Genomic DNA, 26909 nt, shown 5'->3' on the forward strand with positions numbered 1-26909 from the left:
CAATAAACATTGATCAGTGGGTGAGTGCCAATTTCTGAACTGTGTGTTAGGTATATGGTTCTGACCAAAACAAGTGTAGCCTACTATATTAACATCCAGCTGAGAGGGTGGTGGAGCTAGGATAAAAAAATTAAATACTTGGTCAATAAATATTTAATGATAATTGTGTGAGACAATAGGAAGAAAAAAGGACTTTTTTTTTCAGATGTGAAAGTGTTACTCTTTTTTGATAATAAAACTTCCACATTGCCATAAAATATGCAGTCTACAAGGCTCGCCAAATTACTTAAATTTAGGCTCAAAAGTTAAGGAAAATGTAGTTTAAGAACTTCTGGAAGTGTTTATTCTAGAATTCAGGGTGTGAATTTGCATATAGTTACTAATGGTCTTTTGTTAGCATAAAAGGCCTTTAGAGATTACAGGTAGTATTTTTTTTTTCATTTTATTTCATTTTATTTCTTTTCAGTGTTCCAAAATTCATTGTTGATGCACCACACCCAATGCTCCATGCAATATGTGCCCTCCTTAATATTCACCACCAGACTCACCCAACCCCTAGCTCCCTCCCCTCCAAAACCCTCAGTTTTGTTTCTCAGAATCCACAGTGTCTTATGATTTGTTTCCCGCTCCAATTTCCCCCAACTCACTTAAAGGAGCTGCATTAAACCTTTAAGATGCAGATGTCCCAACATGAGTTTTCAGACACAGCTCTAGGAGGAAACCTTAGTGATTACTAAATTCAGAATATGTTTGTAAAAGTTTTCATCTCCCCATTTATTTAAAATGCTTCTTCTACAAACTAGTTAATGTTTAGAATTATCTCTCTCTTCTTGCATCAAGAGTTACTTTCCTAAAACTAAATGGGATTCACTGTTTCAAGACTACAGACAAAATTTTGTTTGCTAGAATCAATCCCAATTGCGGCAACTAAAGAAATTTATAAGTTAATAAAATTATAGGAAATAATAAATTCTTTTTTTTTAAGATTATTTATTTATTTATTTGTCAGAGAGAGAGAAAGCGAGCACAGGCAGACTGAATGGCAGGCAGAGGGAGAAGCAGGCTTCCTGCTGAGCAAGGAGCCCGATGTGGGACTTGAACCCAGGATGCTGGGATCACGACCCAATCCGAAGGCAGCCGCTTAACCAACTGAGCCACCCAGGGGTCCCGGGAAATAATAAATTCTAATATGAGGCACATAATATACTTTTTGACACCTTTGTAGCCTTTGTTGTATTTACTCAACCCTGTTTCATCATGAAGGAGTGGGAAGATATGCAAACTCAGGTTTTTGAAAGAAGTATACAGAGATAATCACTCTCCCTATAGGAGACTTCTTTTAGAAAGTTAAAAACATCTTTAAAAAAAAAACAGAAAACAAAAAAAACAACCCTGCCCCAGATCATTTGAAAGTTTGCGGAATTTATTTTTAATTAAGTTATATGTAAAACTTCGTGAAAATATCTATTCCATAATCTGATTACCTTCCCACTGAGTCCTTTCTGTTTTAGTGCAGTTTGAAATCATGCCACAGCACGTGTGTCACTCATTCCACAGATTTGGTGTTGTCTCCCATCTCACTGAGCAACTACTACGGTCTATAACACATACCTACCAAGACATATATTTTTATTTCACTCAGTTCTTCCTATAATTATTCCAGCTACTACAGCCATTGGAATTTATTTGTATTTTATGATGTGATGTCATGGCGTTCCCAACTGGTCTTGGTGGTGCATCTTTCAGTGGTTCAGTCTCTGTTGATGGACCTTCCACTGCTTACTTATACAGCTCTTGTGAGGCATTATAAAAGGACTTCCTAAGTACTTAGATAGCCAAATTCATTATTAGTTTTTTACTCAATGGTCAATAATACTTACTGAATATTTACTTTTTGCTATACTGTCTTACCTCGTTTAATCTTTAAACCACCCTATTGAGTAGATACTAGTATCATTCTCACATTATAGGTGAGGAACTTGGTGGTTATGAAGTAATTTGGCAATAGCCATTTAGCTGGTAAATAGGAAGACTGGGAAGCAAACCAGGATTTTCTGTTTCAAACATAAGCATGCTTAAGCTTGTGCTATGAATAGATGGATATGTTGAATTACAGCTTCAGGAGGAGACAATTTATCTTAAATAATAAATGAGTGAATAAGTGAGTGAATTAGTACATAAAATGTCTCTCAACCCTAAAGAAAGGCAGGAATATTATCAAGAAATGGGGGAAATTTCTAATCTATAGGTTGCTTATCTTTGATATTCACATTTTGGTTCTTAGCTTCAAAATAGGAAAATAACAAGTTTATGTATGAGAAGCATAGGCATATTAACAGCCCTTTCATTTCCCTCAAGTATTAGGAGTCTAAAAACACATTCAAGGGCCATATGGGTGACTCAATCCGTTAAGCCTCCAACTCTTGATTTTAATTCAGGTCAGGATCTCAGGGTTCTGAGATGGAGCCCTACATTGGGTTCCATGATTCTCTCTATCTCCTTTTGCCTCTCATGCCCCTGCTCGCTCAAAAAAATAAAAATAAATAAACAAAAAATATACATTCAAATTTGTTTTTGTGGTATGCTCTTTATCATATAAATTATGTGAATTAATAGATGATTTATCAATAAGTATATGTTTGATATTTGTGAAACTCAGCTTTCAGTATTTTTTAACATATTTTTTTTATCTCACTAAAGTCATCTGGGAAATGCCATAAAAATATCTCACTATAAATTATTCAATTGGTTACTTATTTGCCCTGTCTTAATTCAGTTATGAATCCCCTTAACCTAGCTAATGGACAGCTACTGTAATCTACTGTCATGGAAATAAAATAATATTATGTGGTAAGAAGAAACTACAAGATAATGAAAATATAACTAACTTATTATGTATTTATACCCATGCATACTTTCTGATTCAGAACCTTAATGTGAATTTTCCTTGCCATTTCAAAATTCAGTTACATCTCCCATGAGTTTATTCTGATGTTGTTTTTGTGAAAATACAAAATTTAATGAATTTAAAGGAGATCTCTTTTGCTTTCCCCTATAGAAAATGGAGGATTTTTGGCAAATAAAAGGAGGACACATATCTTTTTTCTGGTCATTTTGTATTTTCTTATCTTGCACTCCTGCTTTCTCAAGTCCTTTTTGACAATGAATGAGCTATATTCTGAGTTCTGGCATTTGCAGTGATTTGATAAAAACTTCCTCACTGTCCTTAAACAGGCCACTCTAGATGTCAAATAACCAATTCTTTGTTGGCAATGAAGGAAGTTCTTCCTGCTCCTATCCATACAATGGGGAGTTTTACAGAGTTGGATGAATTTCTGATTTTATTTTTATTTTTATTTATTTATTTATTTATTTAAAGATTTTATTTATTTATTTGACAGATCGTAAGTAGGCAGAGAGGCAGGCAGAGAGAGAGAAGGGAAGAAGCAGGCTCCCTGCTAAGCAGAGAGCCCCGTGCCTGGCTGGATCCTAGGACCCTGGGATCATGACCTGAGCCAAAGGCAAAGGCTTTAAACCACTGAGCCACCCAGGCGCCCCAGAATTTCTGATTTTAGAAAAATGTGGCAAATTCTTGCTGATTATGCTGCAAATTCATCCAGGCTCCATGTTGTTTATTCATGATTTAAATGCAGCATATACTACGATGTACTTTACATCTATAGATTATTTGGTGGAATGCTCCATTAATTTCACCATTTAGAAGTATTTTTTTTATTTGTTCCTTTGTTTTGCTGTAAATAAAACAAGATCTATACAGGGAGTATATTGATGGCACGCTAGAACATAGACTGGCTGGGAACCCAGCTCCCCATTCATTAGTATGGGAAACTTGGGCAAGTTGCTTATACTTTTTAATGTGTCAGTTTCTTCCTCTATAAAATTAGGATCATGAAATACCTACTCTAGATGGATGTTTTAAGGGCAAAATGAGTCTTTATTTTAAATACTTAGAAAAGTGCCTTGCACATTAAAAAAAAATCAGTAAGCATTAGCTAACATTACTATTTTTAATATACCGTTTTTTCTTTTTATCAAACTCAAACACGAAGCTGATGAAATAAGCAAAAGGCACAAGAAACTATGTTTATGTGCTCATATCAAACTGATGGATGAGTTCCATTTTAGAATGTGAAAAATGATAGAACAATCATGCAGGTGCAGAGAAATTAATATATGTAGATATTTGGGTATTTCATTATTTTTATGCTACTGTTTCTAAATAAAGCAGGATGCTTTCAACACCTCAGAAAGGATTTTTAAAATGGATTATAGACTATCAATGTTGTTAACTATGTAAAATCTACATACAAATGTAGCTGAAATTGAACTGAGAAATGAAACAGGCTTGATCTGAAGATAAAAATAACAAGAAAATTAAGTTAAAAATAACCTTAAAATATTGCATTGCATGACTTTGTTCTTCATCATTTTTTTAAGATCTCAGAACAGTGTCATTTTCCTGCATTTTAGCTTTTTACACTATTGAAGTTTAATAGCCAGGACAGCTTGAAACATTTAAGAAAACAACATTTTAAGATTTAAATTTTAATCATATCTTATTGAACTTCCTCACATTTATTAGTAGAAATAAATAGTAACATTAGCGCAATTAATATTATTTTAATTCTCATTTAGTCATTTTATGATTGTAACTTATAATGAAAAAGGATCAAGGTAAGGCCCTTTTCATTTTTATCCTTTAAGAAATATTCTGTTTTTAATGGTTCTAAACTTTTGGTAGTTTTCAAAATTACTTTTTTCCTTGGCCTGGGGTACTGGGTGTGTTTTTCCTAAGGAAGAAAGAGAGAAAGAAAAAGAAAGAGACAGAGACAGAGAAGAGGGAAGGAGAGGAAAGGAAAGGAAGAAAAGAAGTTGAGAGAGAGGGAGAAGGTAGTGTGTAGTTAGGAAAGGGATTAGAAAGGCATTTTGGTAGCATTTATCATGTTAGCAGAAACAATCAGATCAGTGTTTTTGCTTTGTTTTAGCTTTCATAACACCACAAGTAACTGAAGAAATTAACAATGAGTATAACAGATTACCTATGCTTATAATTTATCTTCTAACACAGCATGTAAGTATTTGTCATGCTAAAAGAAAAAGGCCACCATAATAAATTCTCTTGTAGCTCTTCTGAAGTAAGTGAAAAAAATCTGAAGAATCCTCTAAAGTCACCATGAAGCTTTGGCTGCACATTGAAGTGCAATATTCTGTGTCCCAAGAGTTGAATATTCAGATGACTGCACCACCCAGGGACCCCTAAGGTTTTGTCGTTGTTTTCTTTTTAAGTAAAATCTTTGCCCAAAATTGGTGGGGCTTGAACTCACAAGAGTTATGTGCTCTACTGACTGAGCCAGCCAGGCACCCCAGTTCTAAGATTGCAAAATACCCTAATTTTACCCCTTTCTCTCTAGCCATAGCCTCCCTCCTTTTTCATTTGTCCTTTTAAAATTTCCTTGTGTCCCATCCTTCTGCTCTGCTTTCATTATTTTTTTAATCCCATTAATCACCTCCTCTATGGAAGCAGTGATGTTGTGAAGACCTCCTTCCACGTGCTCATTTTACCTTTTTGTTCTTTCTGTTGTTTTAACATTTTGTATATCAAACCCCCTCCACCTGCAGTGCCACTGAACGTAAGTTGATATTACTCATTATCTCCAATGTCTACAGCAGTAGTATCAGTAGAATGTAAAATAAGCAAGTGAACATCAGAAGCCACTCTTTATCCTCCATCAAATTAGAACAATAATAAAACAGTCACACCTTAAAATACCACAGAAATGCAAATAGCCACTTATGGGGTCATCTTTTAAATGTTCCTAACTTGAAGCCAATGATCAGCTCCTTTTGTGGCATATGAAAGCTTATATTTAGGATTGTCAAGTGTAAGTCATTAAGCAATAAGCCACATATATTTTGTTTGTGCTTATAAATCAATGATAACATTTGTGAAACAGGATTGAGGGTACTAATTATGTCAAGTAAGAAAAAGTAGGTAGATCTGGCTGACATTAGTTGGAAGGTTCTTTATTAAATGTAAGAAACCCAAATACAGTTAGCTTTTCATTTAATCAAGTCGTGTTTCCAGTATAAATGAATGGCTATTGAAGTCTTTATATCCCGTACTTTTCTTAAATGCTTCGCTGAATGTTTAATACTCTGGCATCCCAGTTTGGAGCTTCTTTTAAAGGAGTCTTTCATAAAACTTGGGACAGAAACCTGCTCTAGATGACCACATGAAGAGCTGTACAAAAGAGAAACAGATTATAAAAGCTCACTGTTACTTGGTTGCTTAAAATTTCTCTCTTCCTCTTTCTTAAAAAAAAAAAAAAAAAAGGCATTAATCAATGGCCTACTTTAGTTTCTAGAGCCTAAATGGTTGAAAATTTTACATAAAGGCTCATACAAAATCATTTTATTAAGTGAAAAGGGAACTAGACAATCTTTCAAAATTAAGCAAACAAAAATTTAGCCAAGATAATAAGGACAGCTTTTTAACACATTCAGAATTACTTTACTTCACATACTATTTTAAATTATGTAAATCAATACGCTCACCCAGAGTTGCTGTGAATAGTCTTCAGTGTTTTGGCTACCTTCTAGAATCAGTCTTTATGATAAGCATTCCCTACAGTGTCCTCTGTCCATTGGAAGTGCATGGGGCTGGAGGAAGGGAGACCTGGGTCCTACCCTGTTTGAATCACTTCTGTATATTAATTCTGATGTGTTAAGACAGTTGACGCTCAGCAGGATTACATTATCTGGAAAGGAAATTCATAATTTGTTCGGTGACTTTTTCATTAGTTTATTGCAAGAAATAAATGAAACATTATCTGTTTCTAAAAAAGAGATTGCAACTACAGATAAATTGATGTAATTGTATTCAAATGAAACTTTACTACTTGGCTGGGTCCCATTAAGGTTTAGTTTCTTTCTACACCTGCAGATGGTTACTGTCAATCGCCAGAAGAAATGGATGATAAAACATAGACAGATTCTTAGAAATTCTGCCCCATTTGTTGAAAAGTAACCCAAGTCTTAATGAAACCAACAGACAGTTTCCAAGAAAGTGTTTTAGGACCTTTGCCATATGGCACAGTTTGAAGGGTAAGAAAAATACAAGAAAAAAATTTGTGGGAAGAATCTAAGTATTATTTTTTTTTTCCAAAATATAGTCCACTGATGATATAAATTCTGACTCTCTGAAATTTAACTGATTATATTCAATTATTCTTTTGTTTTAATCAACACAGATATTTCAACTAACCAATTCCATCTATAATAACAATGATACTGATTCAGTAGAATTAGCTATTTACATTAATAAAAATACATTATTGTTGCCAAACTACTACTTCATTTCATGCATCTCCAGACAATCTCTGAGGGCCATTTTCCAAAACACTTTCCAAAACATCTTTTGGCACTTTAGATCTTAACAACTTGTGAGTAAGTTTAAAAATGTTTATTTTAAAATGCCATGTAAATATAATCATTTTTTAGTTTATATAAATGAATTATAATCAGAATTTTGTCTGCTGCAGTGTAGTGGTGGGAGAAACTAGGTTCTTGAGATAATACACTTTTTTAACATTTGAAGTCATTTTTATTTTGTTTTCTGTTACAACATATAGCTCTTTAAAAGGAACATGGATCAACCTGAGTTTAGAAGAAGAAACAGGGGGTTTCATATCTTATGAGCATCAAAAGAGGTAAAAGAGCATGGCAGTTTAGCCTAAAGAATAATATATTCAAGCATCAAAATAGAAATTTTGAAGTATTTGAACAGATGCCATTTTGAAGAAACATAGGTCAACTAGTGTCCTTACAGAGAGATGATAATTGTTCCTGACTTGGAAGATGCATTTTCAGGAGTAAAAATTACCTTTTGAGAGCATGTAAACCAGCCATTCAACGACAGTCGATAAAACCATATTTTCCATATCTAGCATTTATGCTAAGGGTCTTGGCCCCATAATTATTGTGTAAGGGTATTCCACTCTGGAAACTTGTCTTCGATTAGGGACAAGAGTATGTGTCTCACTTCATCTTAAAATTCGCACAGGTACTTGGGTCACCAGTAGCTTTAATTTATTTGCATCACCCCCAGGACCCAACATGGTAAAATATCACGAGTCTTCCTGGTATGTAAGTTCTTTAGGCATAAGATGTTAATCGGTGCTGCAGTAAATAAAGAAAAACTAGATTCTCCCTCTACCCTAACTCTGTCCTCCAAAATAGAATAACGTTTTAGTTTAGGAATCTATTTTCCAAGGTGGATGTGACAATCACCAGAGGTGGACTGTGCCAAGTTTCTGTCAGGTGACACTCCTCCTCCACTGAGAAGGTCAAGGCTGAGGGAGTAGAATTAGTTTTAAGAAGTAATCCAAGAGGACAACAGTGTTGCTGTTACTCTGCCAAGAGAACAGTCGATAAAAAGGTGCAAAATGCAACAAAACCTTTAACTCAGAGAAGCATCATCAGCGTCACCAGCAGCAGCAACAGCAGCAGCCACCACCACCACCAGGACCCGCAAATGGACAACAAGCCAGCAGCCAAAATGAACACTTGACTATTAATCTGAAGAATTTTGGGAAACCAGGAGAGAAGACCTTCACCCGACACAACCAGCAATTTGTGGGCAGTCCTCCTCCTGACCTCACTGAGGATGAGAAGAGGAAACTCTTTGAGAAATATGGGATGGCAAGTGGAGTCTTCATTCCTAAGAAGAAGGGCTTTGGCTCTATCCACTGGCAAACAGGAACACTAGGGGAGATCTCGCACGCAGAGCTGGTCAATGTGCCGCTCCATGGAAAGCGGCTGAGTGTGTGCTCTGCCTGCCGCAGCGCACCCAGTGCAGTCCGAAACCTTCCTTGGTGTGTTTCCAACGAACTGCTGGAGGAAGCCTTTTCCATGTTTGGCCAGGTGGAGAGGGCTGTCATCACTGTGGATGATCGAGAAAGGCCCCCAGGGGAAGGAACTTGAATTCTCAGGGAAGCCAGCTGTTCAGAAAGCTCTGGACAGGCAGTGAAGGCTCCTTCCTGCTGACCGTATTTACTCAGCCTGTGACTGTGGAGCCCATGGACCAGCTGGATGATGAAGACGGACTTCCCGAGAAGCTGGTGATAAAGAATGAGCCATTTCACACAGAGTGAGAGCAGCCACCCAAATCTGCACAGCCTGGCTCCTCGGAGTATGAGTATGCCACGTGCTGGAAGGCACTCAGAGACGGAGAAGCAGCAGCAGGACCAAGCGGACCGCAGCATCAAGGGACTTGTGAGAAGCTGGAGACGGAGGCTGCCTGCCATGACACCAGCTCATGCTCATGAGACAGAATTTGATGTAGCATCAAGAACTTTGGAGGATGGAAGCGCTGCACAACCAAGAAAGGCAAAAACGGAAGCAACTGGAGCTCAGACGGGAGGAGGAGCGCAGGCGCTGTGAGGAGGAGATGCGGCGGCAACAGCAAGAAATGAGGCAATTACAGCGGGAAGGATTCAAGGGAACGTGCCCTGATGCAAGAGAACAGGAGATACAGATGGGCCGGGTGGCAATGGGAGGTGCTGTGGGCATCAACAACAGAGTCACCGTGCCCCTGCTCCAGTGCCAGCTGGCACAGCTCCTCCAGGACCTGTCACCATTATGCCAGATGGAACCTTGCGATTGACCCCACCAACAACTGAATGCTTTGGCCCAGCTGTACAGTGGAAGAAATTGGGGCAATTAGTGAAACCCCGCCTCACCCCCACCCTGCGTTCAACCATGCAGCTCCTGGAGCTGAATTTGCTCCAGACGAACATCTCTGATACTAACAAAAATCTCCATGTCTAGTTTTCCATAAACCCTTAAAAGAAGGACCCTAGCCTAGCCTGAATTCTGCCATGGAAAAGTGTTAGAGGTTTCTCCCAATAGTTGGGTCTTCCTTGCCCGCACTACTCTGAGGGAGTTTGGGGGAGGCTGAGGGTGAGGGAGGGGCGGTATTTAACAAATCAGTTCTGTGTGGTTTATCATTTAGCAAGTTGATTCTGTGTGGTGCATTCCTGAAGTCTCCCTTGATTGTTGAGGGCCTGGGGGTGTGGGTGGGGAGGAACTATGGCAAAATGGATCCAGTTAGAGCTCCCATTAATCTTGATCATTCCATTCTTTACTCATCCTGTTGTATTTGCTTTCTTGTTCTTATACCCTGGAAACCCAGAGACACTGCCGCATACACCACAAAACCAAACCTCCCCCAGTGACCTTAGTCTCGTTGTTCCATTCACTCACAGGTGGGAATCCAGGCAAATGTCCACAGAGGTCACAGACAAGATACATACGGTTCTATTATATCCCATGTATTACCCCTTATGTCCTAAGGAAGACATTTTCTCTTAGAGATTTTCATTTGGATTGTACCTTTAAAAAAATCTCATGTTAAGTTGCCTCCAACTTTTTTCTTGGGTAAGGACAACCCAGGAATGGCCCTTTTGTGTCTTTGATGTTGCTGTTCACAGGTTTCTTGATAGACCTAGTACAATCTTGGGAGCAAGGTTACTTTGTGCTGAAGGTTGGACAGTTGCTCTTACCCTTGCCTATCCTAGGTAGTTATGTTGTGCATTTTTTCCCCCCACTAGTGTACCATGTTTGATTTGTCCCTGATGTCTTTGGAGTTTTTCTGAGAAATGTAGCAGTAATGCAGTAAACTTATTAAAATACATTTTAAGCCTTAAAAAAAGGGGGGGGGGGAGGTGAGTGATCCACATGGGAGGCATATTAATGACCCTGATAGCAAGACTTGGTTTTCTGTGGCTTTTTTTTTTTTTTCCTTTTAATTTACTTCTTTCTTCTCTTCACAGGCAGCAATAGTACGGGAATTGCCATTTCATAGTAAAACTTCCCTCAAGTTACCGCATTAGAAGCACAGTTTAATTACTACATTCATATTAATCATGAGTTTTGTTTTATTTGGCTCAAATACTTAATCAAATTTAGGGAAGCACAAAGAAGTAATAATACAACTAATATTGCAAAGAAGTAAACATATCATAATATAAAAACTCAAAACTATATATCCTACTTATTTTTTTTATATCCTAGTTATTTTTTGCTTAACCCTATTATTTAAGGTGGTATATAGTTACAGGTTGTTTCATTTTTTTGTTCCCCTTCTCATTTATTTGTCATGAGAAGTGTTCAATCAGAAGCCATCACACCTCTTATTAAGAATATTATACAATTTATGTAAGGAGAGGATGGGAAACTATATTGAATAATTGCTATAGACGTTTTCTGATCTGAGAGCCTGTGATTCTGTGAATAATCACCCTGCTTTCCCACTATCATCTCCTAGATTTGAGATTCCCCCAAATTGTCCATATTGTCTTCTGTGATGAAAGTGCCACCTCCTTTTGTTTGTTTGTTCCTTGCAGTCATATATGGCTTAATTTGAGCTCTTTCCAAGTCCCTTGACACATTCTGTCTTTGAAGGCTGGTTCCATATGTGGTAGAAATTTATTTCTTTTCTTATAGCTTATCAACATAGAAATATAATTAGTGGCAATAATATTAACATTAGAAATGGGTAATTACACAAACCATTCTAAGTTTTGATCAAGCTAACAAAAATCAAAAATCCTCCTTCATAGATAATTATTCTAGGTCTCCTTAAATTGAGTACTTTTCTGATACAGTAAGTTGTACTAATGGTAGATGGCTGGCAGGATGAGGGGGAAAAAGTGTAGAGATACATTCAGTGCATAAGTATCAGCTAGGATACTTGTTAAAATCTCCAACTGGTGGCAGGAGTGGGATTGACAAGGGTGTATAGATCTATATGTATGTATGAATGAATATATGCGTGTATAAATAACATACAGTGTTATATTAGTCTCAGGTGTCCAATATAATGATTTACAAATTCTTTATATTTTTCAAAGTTCAATCAAGATAAGTGTATTCTTAAGCCCCTTTCTCTATTTCACCAATCCCCCCACCTCCTTTTCTTCTGGCAACCACCTGTTTGTTTTCTATGTTTAAGAGTCTGGTTTTTTGTTTGTCTCTTTGTTTTCTTTCTTAAATTCCACATATGAGTGAAATTATATGGTATTTGTCTTCCTCTGACTGACTTATTCCACTTAGCATTATACTTTCTAGGTCCATCCATGTTTGTTGCAAATGGAAAGATTTCATTCTTTTTTTCTTTTTTGTGTTTGACTAATATCCCATTGTATCTGTATATCACTCTTTATGCATTTATCTATGGATGGACACTAGGTTGCTTCCATATCTTGGCTATTGTAAGTAATTCTACAATAAACATAGGGATGCATATATCTTTTCAAATTAGTGTTTTCAATTTCTTTGGGTAAATACCCAGTAGTGGGATTACTAGATCATATGGTATTTCTATTTTTTAATATTTAGAGGAATCTCCATACTGTTTTCCACAGTGGCTATACCAACTTGCATTCCTACCAGTAGTGCACAAGGGTTCCTTTTTTTCCACATCCTCACCAACACTTATTATTTCTTGTGTTTTTGGTTTTTTTTTTAGAATTTTTATTTATTTGACAGAGATCACAAGTAGGCAGAAAGGCAGGCAGAGAGAGGAAGGGAAGCAGGCTCCCCGCTGAGGAGAGAGCCCAACGCGGGGCTCGATCCCAGGACCCCAAGATCATGACCTGAGCCGAAGGCAGCGGCTTAACCCACTGAGCCACCCAGGTGCCCCTATTTCTTGTGTTTTTTTTATTTTAACCATTCTGAGAGGTGTGAAGTGATATCTCAGTCTTGTTTTGAATGATGTTGAGCATCTTTTCATGTGCCTCTTAGCCATCTCTATGTCCTCATTGGAAAAAATGTCTATTCAGATCCTCTGCCCATTTTTTAAATCAGATTATTTATTAATTTTTTCCATGTTGAGTTGTATACATTCTTTATATATTTTGGATATTAACCCCTAATTGGATATATCATGTGCAGATATCTTCTCCATTCAGTAAGTTCCCTTTTTGTTTTGTTGATAGTTCTCTTTGCTGTGCAAAAGCTTTTTGTTTTGGTGTAGTACAGTAGTTTGATTTTGCTTTTGTTTCTTTTGCCTGAGGAGACATACTGAGAAAAATGTTTCTATGGCCAATGTCAAAGGAATTACTGCCTATGTTTTCTTCCAATTGTTTTGTGGTTTTAGCTCTCACATTTAGGTCCTTAATCCATTCTTAGTTTATTTTGTGTATGGTTTAAGAAAATGGTCCAGTTTCATTCTTTTGTATGTAGCTGTCCAACTTTCCCAGGACCATCCCTTGAAGGGACTGTCTTTTCCCCATTGTACATTCTTGCCTCCTTTGTCAAAGCTTAACTGACCATAAAATTATGGGTTTATTTCTGGGCCTGGGCTCTCTATTCTGTTCTGTTGATCTATGTGTCTCTTTTTCTGCAAGTATCACACTGTTTTGATTACTACAGCTTTGCAGTATATCTTGAAGTCTGGGGTTTGTTCTTTCTCAAGATTACTTCAGCTATTTGGGGTCTTCTTGTTTCCATACAAATTTTAAGAATATTAGTTTTTTATTTGAAACATGCTATTGATATTTTGATAGGAATTACATTAAATCTATAGATTGCTTTGAGTAGTATGGACATTTTTAATAATACTGGTTCTTTCAGCATGGAGTTTCTTCCCATTTGTTTGTGTCATCTTTAATTTCTTTTATCAGTGTTTTATTGTTTTTGTAGTACAGGTCTTTCACCTCCTTGGTTGAATTTATTTTCAGGTATTCTGCTATTTTTGGTGGAATTCTAAGTGGGATTGTTTTCTTAATTTCTCTTTCTGCTATTTAATTATTAGCATGTAGAAATGTAGCAGATTTCTGCATATTAACTTTATAACCTGTGACTTTACTGAATTCATTTATCAGTTCTAATAGTTTTTGGGAGGATCTTCACGGTTTTCTGTATATAGTATTATGCCATCTGCAAATAGTGAAAGTTTTACTTCTTCCTTACCCGATTGGTTGTCTTTTATTTTATTTTATTTGTCTGATTGCTGTGCCTAAGACCTATAGCACTATGCTGAATAAAAGTGGTGAGATGGACATCCTTGTCCTATTCCTTATTCTAGAGGAAAAGCTTTTCATCCTTGATAAATGATGTTAGCTGTTGAGGTTTTTTTTTTTTTTTAACTGCTGTATTTTTTCAAGGGGTCACTAGATAGTTTTAATGAATTACTATCATTAAAATAAACACTGGCTCAAGAAGTTATTTTCTCTCCAGTAATGATTTATTTATTACCCCAAACACTGTGCCCCTGCTTGAAATGAGAAGATAGACTATGCAGTGTATTTAGTTAGAATTTGATTGGACCTGCCCCTCCCTTTTTTTCCCCTTCATGGAACTTATATATGGAAAACAGAAAAAATAATAGATGTTTTTAATACTTTACACATATTTATACTTATCACACTGCAGAATATGGTCTACATCTTTAAAATATTATATTTGAGTTTTGAAACAAGAATAGCCATATAGTATTATTTTCCTTTACCTGGAAAAACAGCAGCAGTTCTTTCATTTATTTAACTTTTACATACAGGTGACTTAAAACATGGAGGATATTACGAATGAGTTTTCATGCAGGTTGCAATTTTTGCAGTTGAAGTTTATGTCATTTTCTAAATCTGTTCAAGCAGAGATTATCAGATCTAATGTGTATATGACATAAAATATCAGTGCCTAGCAAAGACTCTATTTAGTGAGGCTCTGTCAACTTAGTGTATACGGAGAAGCAGTAGTATAGAACACTAGGAAGAACACTTCAACAAGAGTCAGTAGACCTGAGTTCTGTTGAGAAGTTGTTTTTTAAATGTCTTTCCCTTTCAGTCCTCTACAAGTAAACCTCATCAGGTTGGAATAGATTACTGGTAAACCCCCTCCCCATTCTAAAATTATAATTCCATAACTTCTATTTTCTAAGAATCTATATGCACAAGTGTACAAAAGTATATTTAAGCAAGCATATATATATAAAATACATATATAATGGCAAAACAAGAACACAAGTATAGGAAGTCTTTGAAGGGAAAGTACTCAATGAGAATCAGTTTACAGAAGTTTTAATGAGGTGTGTTTGTTGTTTTGAAAACAAAGTTTTCCTATTTTCTGACATAGTATCAAGAACTTCCTCCTTCTGAGAAATGATTCTAAGACACTGTTCTTTTGAAGTTTTTAAAAGTTTTTATTGAACTGCACAGAATAAAGTCTATTTGAACATGATAAGCTGACATAGTAAATCAGAAATGTCAGGCTGTTTTACATTTCAGAGACTCACAGTAATAAAAATTGTTCTTTAATCCATTAAATATAACATCTTTACACAAGAGAATTCTGATATGAAGATCTCTAGGAATTTGAAGAGTTTAATGATATTATTGAGTACTTACAGTTGTTAGTCATGATTTCTGTGTTGTATTTAGGCATCCTAATTATGAATATTTCATCATCTATAATTTTGTAACTTCTTTTAAATTTATTTGTATCACAGTGTGCTCTACTGAGCAGAAACCCAAAACATAATTAAAATATGAAACACTTACACAATTCAGACATGGTGTTTAGGTTTTCTTTCTTTTCAGTACCTCTTTTAGCTCATCTACTAGTAGAAAGTACAGTGATTCTCTAAGTGATGTAGTTAGTCTTTGCCTGAATTATTTTGGGAGGGAAACTTTTCAAAGGATTTGTTTAATCTAAATTACGTCCATTCTTTTATTCTCATTTTCACCTTTCTAATGTGAGGTGGATTTATCAGAGAATAGTATAATGGTGTTTTGAAGTTACCTATGGAATTCTCTACCTCATATTTTTCATGGATTATTTTTCTCTAGGTCAGGTATCTCTTATTGGTACTATTTTTTCACATCACTGTTTTATCATGAATAAACTAACAAAATAATTTTAATTTCAAGATGAGTGAGTGTTTTTCATGTTCTTTTGAGGTACGTCTTTATACAGACTCTTAATAAAGCTTTAAACCTGACTTAGTTGAATAAGTATTTTTTTAGATTATCATTTATTATATCAGTTATTTGGTTTATCCAGTAGACATATTTAAATGCACTGAAGGTTTTCTATACAGAATAGAATACGGTGAAGGATGCTAGTCTAGTAGGCAAGAGAACTGGTTTCTGATTCTAATATTGCTATTTTCCTTAATTGCTATGTAATCCTAGGCAACACTACATAACCTTGACTTTTAATTTTCTCACCACAAACCATGTAAAAGGTCCCTTGTTACTACAGCATTCAAGAATAGACGAGAGAACTAATATGGGGAAATACATGCAGATGAAATATAAATTATATGCATGATTGGATTATATAACCTTTAAGGTTCTTTACAATTTTAAGAGTCTATTGTTTCATATACAAAATTATGAATTATCCTTTAGATGTGGATCATCGTATTTCAGTTATCAAGACAAATTTCCAGTTCTCTTTCGAGCTGTGTGTGTGTAAACATGCATGCATGTGTGGGTTTGACCAAGCTTATGCTGTAATATTTTATACATTTATTATTTTGTATGTTTATTATGCATCTGTCATGTGACTGGCACTGTTTGGACACTAGTTTACATTAGAGGAACACACACACAAATTATTTATATACCAGAAAGTGATAAGTGCTAATGAAAACATAGAACAGAGGAAAAGAAAAGGGAATTAGGCTGCATTTTTTGTTTAGGTGGTCAGATTTGACCTCATTGAGAAGGTGACATCTGAGCAAAGACTTGAAATACTTCAAGAAAATAAGCAAGCAGTTATCTAGAGGACAACATTTCATGAAAGAGTTATACTAGCACAAGCCTATAAAGCATAAATATGCCTAGTAAGTTCACTGGATAGTAAAGTCAGGCAGTTGGAGATGAATGGGTGAGGAAATGGTTAGATCAGAAAGGAAGGGGAGGCTGACCTTGTAATTACTCTAGGGTCTTGTTGTGACTTGAGTTTGACTCTGCAAAGAGGAACTAGTAGATGGTTTGGAGCAGAGGAAAGATGTGATCTAATTTGGATTTTACTCTGACTGTTGTCTTGAGAGAGTTTGCAGATAGATGAAAACAGGAACCAGTTAATAAATGATTAGAGTAATAATGATAGTTTGGTATCAAGGGAGTAGCAATGGAAATTTTGAGGATTGGGTTCTGACTATATTTGACGATATTACTACAGGAGTTCCAACAAATTTGATATGAATGTGAAAGTAGAAAAATCTGGAATGAAGCCAAGAGTTTTGTTTCAGCAGCTGGAAGGATGGGCCATCCCTTTAAGTGAGAATTGGAAAAGACTCAATAAAATAGGTTAGCAGGGACAAGGGAGATGAGAAGTTCAGCTTTACATGTGTTAATTTGGAGATATCTATTTGACATCTCAGTGGATCTGTCAGGTAGGCAGTTGTATATATGAGTTTGAAATTCAGAAGACACATCTGGGAAAGGCATATAAATTTGGGTAATATGGGCATATTGCTGTTATTAAAGTTATGTGCTGATTGAGGTAACAGTGTAGTGGTTGTAGGCAGAGAAGAAGAAAGAATAAAGAACTGAGATCAGGGAACTCCAGTGTTAAGAGATCTGGAAGAGGAAGAGAAACCAACAGAGGAGACTGAGGTGGAACATTATTGTGTTGCTGGGAGAGAAGCAAGAGTGTGGTATAGTGGAAGCCAAGTGAAGAAAATACATGAAGGGCAATATACTTGATGTTGATGAGTTTCAAGAATTGAAAAGTGACCACTGGATAGAGCAATCTGGATGTAATTGGTGATCTTGACAAGAATCATTTTGGTGTAATAATCAGGGGGAAATCTGATTGGCAAGGATTCCAGAAGAAGAAGAGAAAAGGAATTCTGTGTTACTGAGTATAGTCAAATATCTCAAGATATTTTGCTACAAAAGGGAAAAGATAATCAGAGTTATAGTTGTTAGGTGAAATGGGACTTAATGGAGGATTTTTAAGATGAGAAAAGAATAACATTTTTTGCTGGTGGTATTCATCTCTACTACATAAGAAAAAATAATAATGTAGATAAGAGGGAATAAATTCCATTGTGTGGTCCTTGGATAGGTGATAGGAAATTGTACTTAGTACACAAGGGAAGGTTTTAGAAAGGAGTAAATATCATTTATTTCCAGAAACCTGATAGGGAGCAGAATGTATGGGTTCAGTTGCAGATTGACATATGTGGCTATAAGAGTTCCTGGAGATTCTTTCTCATTGCTTTAATTTTCTCAGTGAAAAAAAAAAAAGAAAAAGAAGCAAAGTCATCAAATTGGAGTATTAGGATGAATGTGTTGGAAATTTAAGAAGAAAGTAGAAAAGGGGTGCCTGGGTGTCACAGTTGGTTAAGCATCTGCCTTCAGCTGGGGTCATTGTTCTGGGTTTGTGGGTTCTGGGATTGAGCCCCATGTTGGTCTCTTCCCTCAGCTCAGTGGGGAGTCTGTCTCATCCCCCCCCCGCCCCCCCCCCCGCTCATTCTCTTTCTCATGTGCTCTCACTCACTCTCAAATAAATGAAAAAAAGTCTTTGAAGAAGAAAGGAGAAGGTATGAAATAGTACTACAGGATAGTAGAAAATACATAAACTAGTGAAATATAGTTGATTGTGGGTAGGCTTGGGGGACCTCCAAGAGTTTGTCAAACTGAATTTAAGGTGAGATCATTCAGAGCTGTCCTGTATTTCTGCATGCATAATTAGCTGCACTATGCAAGTGCTGAAGAGGCAGAGTTAGATTTAAGCAGGATTGTAATTTGCCTAGTAAAGGTTGTTGAGGGACATTGAGATGTTTATAGTTCAATTGATTGATGGTCCCAGGGGATTGTTAGAGCTGAGATACTAGAGTAATTGGGCTGAAAAGATAGGAGATGATGGTCAGAGAACTGGATACATGAAACCAATTATGGAAGTATGGGCGTTCCTTGTAATGAATAGGTCTAGAAATGGCCAGGGCACTGATTAGTTAAAATAATATGAAGGACAAGATATTTAGAGGAAAGAAGATCAAGCAATCAAAAGGCCAAATTTCAGGAAGGATCATATATGTATATATTGAAAGTATCTAGAATTAAATCAAGAGTTATGTTGGAAAGAGAGGCAGGATCTAAAATACGTGAGAAACATGGAGGAGTTAATTGCAAGATAATCCAGCGACTGCAGCAATGAAGGTAATGAGCAATGTAATCTAATGACAATAAAGTAAATGCCAGAATTTATAGGGAGCAGGGAAGGAAAATGGTGTAGAAACAATCCTAAGAATGAAAGTGGCCATCTTTCAATAGGACCACATTATAATAGGCAATCTCTTATGTGATTTTTAAAACTTTCTACAGCTAGCATAATATAGAAACTCATTAAATAATAACAACTAATCAATTTAAGTGTTGATATTTAGAATAGAGAAGTAAAGTGCTTCAAACAAATATGTCGTAAAAAATATGTAGGTATGGGGTGCCTGGGTGGCTCAGTGGGTTGAAGCCTCTGCCTTTGGCTCATGTCATGATCCCAGGGTCCTGGGATCCAGCCCCACATTGGGCTCTCTGCTCAGCAGGGAGCTTGCTTCCCCCCTCTCTCTCTGCCTGCCACTCTGCCTACTTGTGATCTCTGTCTGTCACGTAAATAAATAAAATCTTTAAAAAATATATGTAGGTGAACAATGCTAGAGAGAGTTCTGTGTTAGAAAGAAAAAGTATGAAAGAATAAGGCAGTTGTGGGTTTCAGTCACAGCTCTGCCACTTACGAGCTACGTTCTTTCTTAACTTTCATCTCTGCTATGAGGAGAAAAACTACTACCTCATGGAGTTATTGTGAGGGGTAAGAACAACGATTTATGTAAAACACCTGGCACTGAAAAAACATCTAATTAATGTTAGTTCCCTCCCTTTAAAGTATTCAAATACTGAACATCTTTACAAGGTACCACAACAAAGACTTCTAGGGTACATAATGTCTATTTCCATCACCATGGATAAATGATTCATGAAGTCATTCATACACACCAACTATGTGTTATTTCAGTGACTTGAAAATGTGCTTGTGGACTCTTACTGGTTTTTTTTTTTTTTTCAATTTCTGGCTGTATATCACTAATTATAACATCTACTGGAAACAACAGTCACAAAAAGAAAATCTAGACATTATCATTTTCTTTTTAGTGAATTATAAAGTGAGCAGTAAGGTTTTTTTTAACTTTCTTAAATTACGTGGATATATAATTAGCATGATCATTGGATAACATAAAACTGCATTAAATAATTATTTAGAATATTTCATGAATAGTGAAATGCATATAACTGAATGATAATGTGATGAGATGGAAAATGATATGTATTTTCTGTTAAAATACACTGATGTTGAATTAATCTTATTAAATGATTGTAATTGGTTGTATAGAGAATTTTAAAAATTTATTTATTTATTTGAGAGAGAAAGAGAGAGCACGATCCATGGGGAGGGGCAGAAGAAGAGAATCTTTTAGACAAATTCCACACTGAACACAGAGCCTGACTCAGGGCTGGATCCCACCACCTATAAGATCATGACCCAAGCCGAAACCAAGAGTTGGGCGCTTAACCACCTGAGCCACCCAGGTGCTCCAGTTATATAGAGAACTTTAAAGAGCATGAAGATAAATTTCTGTCCTTTATATGATCAATGAGGGGTAAAAACTGATGCAAGACAAACAAGGAGTGGAGGAGGAGCTTTACCATATGTTGTATGATAGCTAGAAGATAAGATAGAAGTCCCAGAGCATATCATACAGTCCTTTGATAGCTAGAAGATAAGATAGAAGTCCTAGAGGATCTAGGACTTCTGCCATTCCCTATAATCTTGTAGTCCTTGTTGAATCCTCTTCATGTGGCCAGTAGAAGAGTACAAAGAACGAGAGTGCATGAAGCATTTAAAAAGTGCTGTAAGTCATGACGCCTTAAAGTGGTGAGCATTATGTTTGCCTACTTGCCACTGGCCAGAACTTTCCAGATGAAACACCCAGATAAAAGGAGTCTGGGAAATGCAGTCTAAATGTATGTCAAGGGGCATACGGGCTTACAGGTGTACCAGTTGGTCCATTCCAGAGCTGAGCTGATGTGTTACTAGATGTTACATTAGAAGGATGAATACTGTGTATTATAAAAATATGGAAAATGGGTGGATCAGTTTAAGCTATCTGGGTACTAGCCAGGCAGATACTGTTTCACAGAGGGATGGATGGTATAGTGTGCCTTGCAAGACACCGAAAATTTGGTCAAGTGTATTTTTCAGGGAGTGAATAACAGTGAGAGTAGGAAAGAACATGTAATACATTTCAACAATGAAATTCATCTAAGTACTCAAATGACTTGTCTAAGGAATCACAGTTATCCTGAATCTACATCTGGATGTAGGCCTAATAAATTCTATGGTTTCAGATTGTTATGAAGGAAATCATATTTCCTGTTATCTTAATTATACCAACTGCACTGTGCATATCTTACGTAGAAAGGGTCTTGACTGGATTGTCTTATTACTTTGAAAAGTAGCTTAATTTAGCCACAGTTTAGGGAAAAATAGAATAACTAATATGACACACAAGTGGATATACATTAGAAAACAAATTATGGAGAACAGACTATGCCGCCTACTCAGAACTGAACCAGACAACATCGAGTGTATAGGAACAGATATTGCAGTAATGAGAGCACAGCTGTTTAGGATTATGCTGAAATGTAGGAAACATTATTCATGGAACAAAGAAAGGAAACCAAAGAGAACAGCTTTAAAACAGCACCTTCATATTTAGCCTTGTATTGCATATTTTACATATTTTAATCATATCTCACTTTCTTCCAAAATAGACTTGAGGCGGTTTATAACAAGATAATGTTACGATAGCACAGACGCAAAGACAAGACAAGATGGGCTAGTGGTGGAATAATACCAGATTACTCACACTAGATTACTAATGCTCAGGGTAAACTTGAATTTAGGACAAACGTTTGGCATTTAGCTTCTTGGCACTCGAGTCAAAAAAGGAAAACAAAACTATGTTATATCACTTGGTAAAATAATATATTCTTTAGTAAAAAGGAGCAGGTGGTTTTTTATTCTCCCATCGTCCTCATCTCTAAGAGGGACTTATTTCACAATTATTTCATAAGGCAGTTTTACAAGAGATGGCTTCAGCAACATCCTATAAATAAATACTGAACTTCTATTTCTTGCTTGGCTCTCTGCTGAGTTCTTGGGACACACAGCTGAATATGAAGCATCCTTACCCTTAAGGAGCTCACAGCTAGTATAAATCTAATTGGGCAGTAAATGTAATAAATGGGTTACTTGCAAGACATAATGGGAGCCCAAAGGAAAGAGTGTCAGCACAGTCAAAGAGACAAGACCTCACAGGGGGAGAAATGTTGAACTGATCTTAAAGTGTGAATAGGTCAAGGATTAAAAGAAAAATGAGCAGAACTTTCTCTTCTCTCAAAAAACAAAAACTTAATTTTATGCAGATACTTGGGAGAGAATTTCTTTGAAGAACCAAAACAGTGTAATTCAGATGCCTAAAATTTTGAAACTTTTGGCTAAAAAGTGCTAAAATTAGAGGAATGAAGTTTTGACTGATCCCTTCAGCTTTACTTGAAAGTAATTAACTGTATATTTTTCACTTCGTGGTATGCTTTCCCACAGCATAAGTAGCAAGATGGAAATATCTCCCTTTTTTTTTTTTTTTAACTAAGTCTGGATTATTTTTAATTGTAGTAAAATATATGTAACAAAATTTACTCTCTTAACCATTTTAAGTATATAGGTCAGTACTGTTAAATATGTTTACATTATTGTTCAACCAATCTCCAGAAATACTTCATCTTCTAAAACTGAAACTCTACACATGAAACAAACCACATTTGCCCCCTCTTCCCCTCTTCCTATCCCCTGGCAGGCACCACTGTACTTTCTGTTTCTGTGAATGTAACTACTCTGGATCTCTCGTATAAATGCAGTCATACGGTTATTTTCTTTTTTTTGCAATTAGGCTGTTTCACTTAGCATAATGTTCTGAAGGTTGATCTGTGTTGGATAGCATACAGTGTGTCGAATGTCCTTCCTTTTTAAGGCCAAATAATATTCTTTAGTGTGTATATACCACATTATAGTTAACCATTCATTCATCGATGGGCGTTTCTACCTTTTAATTATGGTAAATAATCCTTCTAGGAATATGAGTGCACAGATATCTCTTAGAGACACTGCTTTCATTTCTTTTGCATATATACACCCAGACATGGAATTGTTGGATCATATGGTAATTCTATTTTTAATTATTTGAGGAGTGATTATACAGTTTTCTGTAGCAGCTGCATCATTTTATATTTGCATCAATGATGCATAGGATTAGTGATCTTGTAAAAGGACACCTGAGAAAGCTAGCTTACCCCCACCGTGCAAGGTTACAGCTGGAAGGTGCCCTGTGAGAACCAGAAAGCAGGCTCTCACCCAACATCAAATATGCTATGCCTGATGTTGGTCTCTCCAGCCTCCAGGAATGTGAGAAATGAATTTTGTTGTTAGAGGCCACCCAGTCTATGGTATCTTGTTGTAGCGGCCCAAACAGACTCAGACACCTTCCCAAGAAGATTAGTAGAGGCATGGCTGCTAGGAGCACTGACTTCCTTTGGTGGGCTTTCTCTGGCAGAACTTTAAGAAGCCATTTGTGATCGTGCTATTCAAGTCTCCCATGATCATGTGATTGTTCAAATGATATTTAAGGATTGAAAAAGCTATCGATTTAGAACTAAACAAAGGTGGCCCACCCACCTTGTCAAAGAGAATACAGACCTCGATAAAAACCCAGATCTTACCTAAGAAGGAGTTGAGCTCTAAGTACTTTGGTACCTGCAACAGAACAAAGAAGTAGTTCCTCTGATAGGAGCAGAGATCAAAGCAGCCAGCCTGTTCTGTCCTCTGTGAGACAGACCTTAGCACCGCATTGTGAACACATGCATTTTCCCAGATCCAGCATGCTAACAAGTGGCATGAAAGACCAAAAAGAAAGGGGCTTATCCTGCTGCACTTTAGGAAGTGCTGCCATTATTGAACGTACGTTTGGGGATTATTCATCTCTCTGCTTTTTAGAAATATAGGAGTATGTATTTCTAAATTTATATATATTTGTTTTACTGTTGCTCCTTAGTTCTTGTAGTTTATTATAATGTGCTTGGAGGAAAGGTCATGCCTGCCTCCTTAGCGTGGCAGTAGAGGAGGATTTGGACATAAGTAGCCTGGGTAGATAATCCTTAATAATACACCAAATGCTCAATAAGTGTTTGTTGACTATGTGAATACACATATTGACACGTATCTGTGCGATAAGTTTTGAAGAATAAGTTTAGTTGACCCACCCTAGAATGGGTCGTCCCACTCCTTTAATATCTCATCATGTCTCCCGTTTATGACACAGCCTCTTTCTCAATTTTCCAAAGAAATTTACTTTTGTTCTTGTACATTCACATAAGCAAGATATACCTTGTTTTCCTGCTGCCTCTCATGGGACTAATTAGATGGGTATCTGGAGTTGTGTGGGAAGCCCAAGGCCATCACTACCACCACTACCACATGTCCAAGCTACCCGATCTAACCCCCTACCACCAAGCATGCATGCACGTGCGGCATGCACACACACACACACACACACACACAAACACGATGTTTTCCCAGGGAATGTAGACCTTTTAATACTGTCTTTCTGGAATTAATGCACCCGTCTGGTTGTTTAACGTAGTGAGATAAATACAAGTAAAATGGCCTGATGCACAGCCACAAGTCTCCAATAATCTCTTTAGGGGGATCATTGCAGACACACCTTGATCTTGATTTTCTTCCCTGCCACCCACCCCCTGGAGTGTGTAGCTCCTATGCTGGTTACTCAGATATGCCCAGCTGCGAAGTCTCTCAGGGAACCTAACTAAGGGAAGCTCTTCCATTTCTATATTATTCAAGATCCTATGCAAGTTTATTTACCCAACAAATGTTTTTGTTTTAAGACTTGATTTCTTTATTTTGGGAGAGAAGAGAGAGCAGGGGAAGGGGCAAAGGGAGAGGAAGAGAGAGAATCTCAAGCAGACACCAGGCTCAGTTTGGAGCCTGTCTCTCGGCTCAATCCCCTGACCCTGGGAGATCATGACCTCACACGAAACCAAGATTCAATGCTCCACCAACTGAGTCACCTAAGCACCCCAATCCGACAAGTGTCTTTAAGCAGCTGTTATAACCCAGATGGTGTTCTAGATTCTTCTATCACCAATCATTTGCATACAAAGAGTGGCCCCCTTGGGGCTTTAATTTCACTATTATTTATCATTTATGCTGTTATTTGGCTATCTGTTACTCCTTTCAGTCTGTGGCCCATTACAGATATCATAATAACAATGACATCGTAATTTTATTTGTTATTCCTTCCATATAGTACTTTTTGGGTACCTTTACAAATGTAACAAACAGTAATTGCATTAATTATATATGTGATATGTATATGTACTGTATGAATTCGTCTATATTCTTTAATGGTTAAGAATTCTGATAATTTTATGTAACATTACATAAATGAAGTTTTACCAATCTGGCAGGCATATATAACACTATCATTTTATGAGGTAACTTTATGAGCATTTATAAAAACTACTAAATTATTAAATTTTTCATCTGTTACCTTTAAATATAGGTGCTATACATGTTCCGTTCAAGAAAACAGATATCATTTTTACTGAGTGAGCATAGTTCATTTTCTCAACCAGCTTGTTTTATTAAATTGCAGAATCCCATGCTAATACAATGTTAAGATTGCAAATTTCAGCCTTCATAACTCAAAAAAGTAAAAAGTTATAGTTTCCATAACAGCATCAATTTCCTTCCATTTCTTTTGCCTTATAATAAAGTGTACACTCAGAACACTAACCAGCAATTCAGGAATTATATATAATCAGTTTTGGACAAGTTAATGTTACTAAGAGGATCTTAACTTTCATATTCTCTGATTTGTTTTTAAATTTACAGCTTTAACAGTGCACTAATGGAAAGATTTTGCATTTAATTTTCTAATTTTTATGAAGCAGACAAGAACAGATAATAAAGGTGGAAATGTTGATAATGATTATTTCAGTATGATGACTATTTCATTAGTGAATTTAGAGGTAATCCTGTGAATTTTTCATCAGTGTGTTTGATTTCAGAATGTTTATGCTTATAATATCCATGTTATTTCTACCTCAGGTCCTTAGAAAATTTGAACTTAGGGACAGATTGCTATTCACATGATAGCCCATGGCTGAACACCTTCAACATAAACTGCAAGTAAAATTAATTTCCACGTCCTACACTGTGGTTCCAATCATACTTATGTTTTGATAAATACTGATTTAAGTAATATACACCCAGGTCCACTTTGTGTATTTAAACATTAAATTACATGTAAACTACAATAACACAAAAACGAGTCCAAAGAAAAATTGATCTTAAACTGGCATATCCCTATTAAGTGTTGCTATAAAGCTATTTCAGTTTAGTCACTGAAATATAAATGGATTTAATTATTGACAGGATAATGACTTTAATCAAATTATACTTCTTAAAATCTTACAGAATTATCTATATCAGCTATGAAAATTATTGTAGTATGGTAGAAAATCCATAAATTTTTAGAGAGCATTGTTATGTATTATCCATTATGTATTGCATATCCTTTATATTGCATATAATAGTTCACATTTCATATTATATATTCTGTTTTATAAGGTACATTCATAGTACATATTATATGTCATATATTACATACTGTATATATGCTTTTAAAAAATTTTTAATTTTTTAAAAATTATGTTGGGGCACGTGAGAGGCTCAGTCGG

General features: G+C 36.2%; 1 protein-coding gene and 1 pseudogene across 1 annotated transcript in view; both read left to right on the forward strand.

The window, feature by feature from the left end:
- KCND2 (potassium voltage-gated channel subfamily D member 2) overlaps positions 1–26909 on the forward strand; it is a 487179-nt gene that overhangs the window by 61808 nt on the left and 398462 nt on the right.
- Positions 1709–9870, forward strand: LOC123394808 (annotated as a pseudogene).

This window comes from Mustela putorius, unplaced genomic scaffold (genome assembly GCF_011764305.1).
Source record: "Mustela putorius furo isolate JIRA1106 unplaced genomic scaffold, ASM1176430v1.1 tig00003845_pilon_pilon_pilon, whole genome shotgun sequence".
NCBI lineage: Eukaryota > Metazoa > Chordata > Mammalia > Carnivora > Mustelidae > Mustela > Mustela putorius.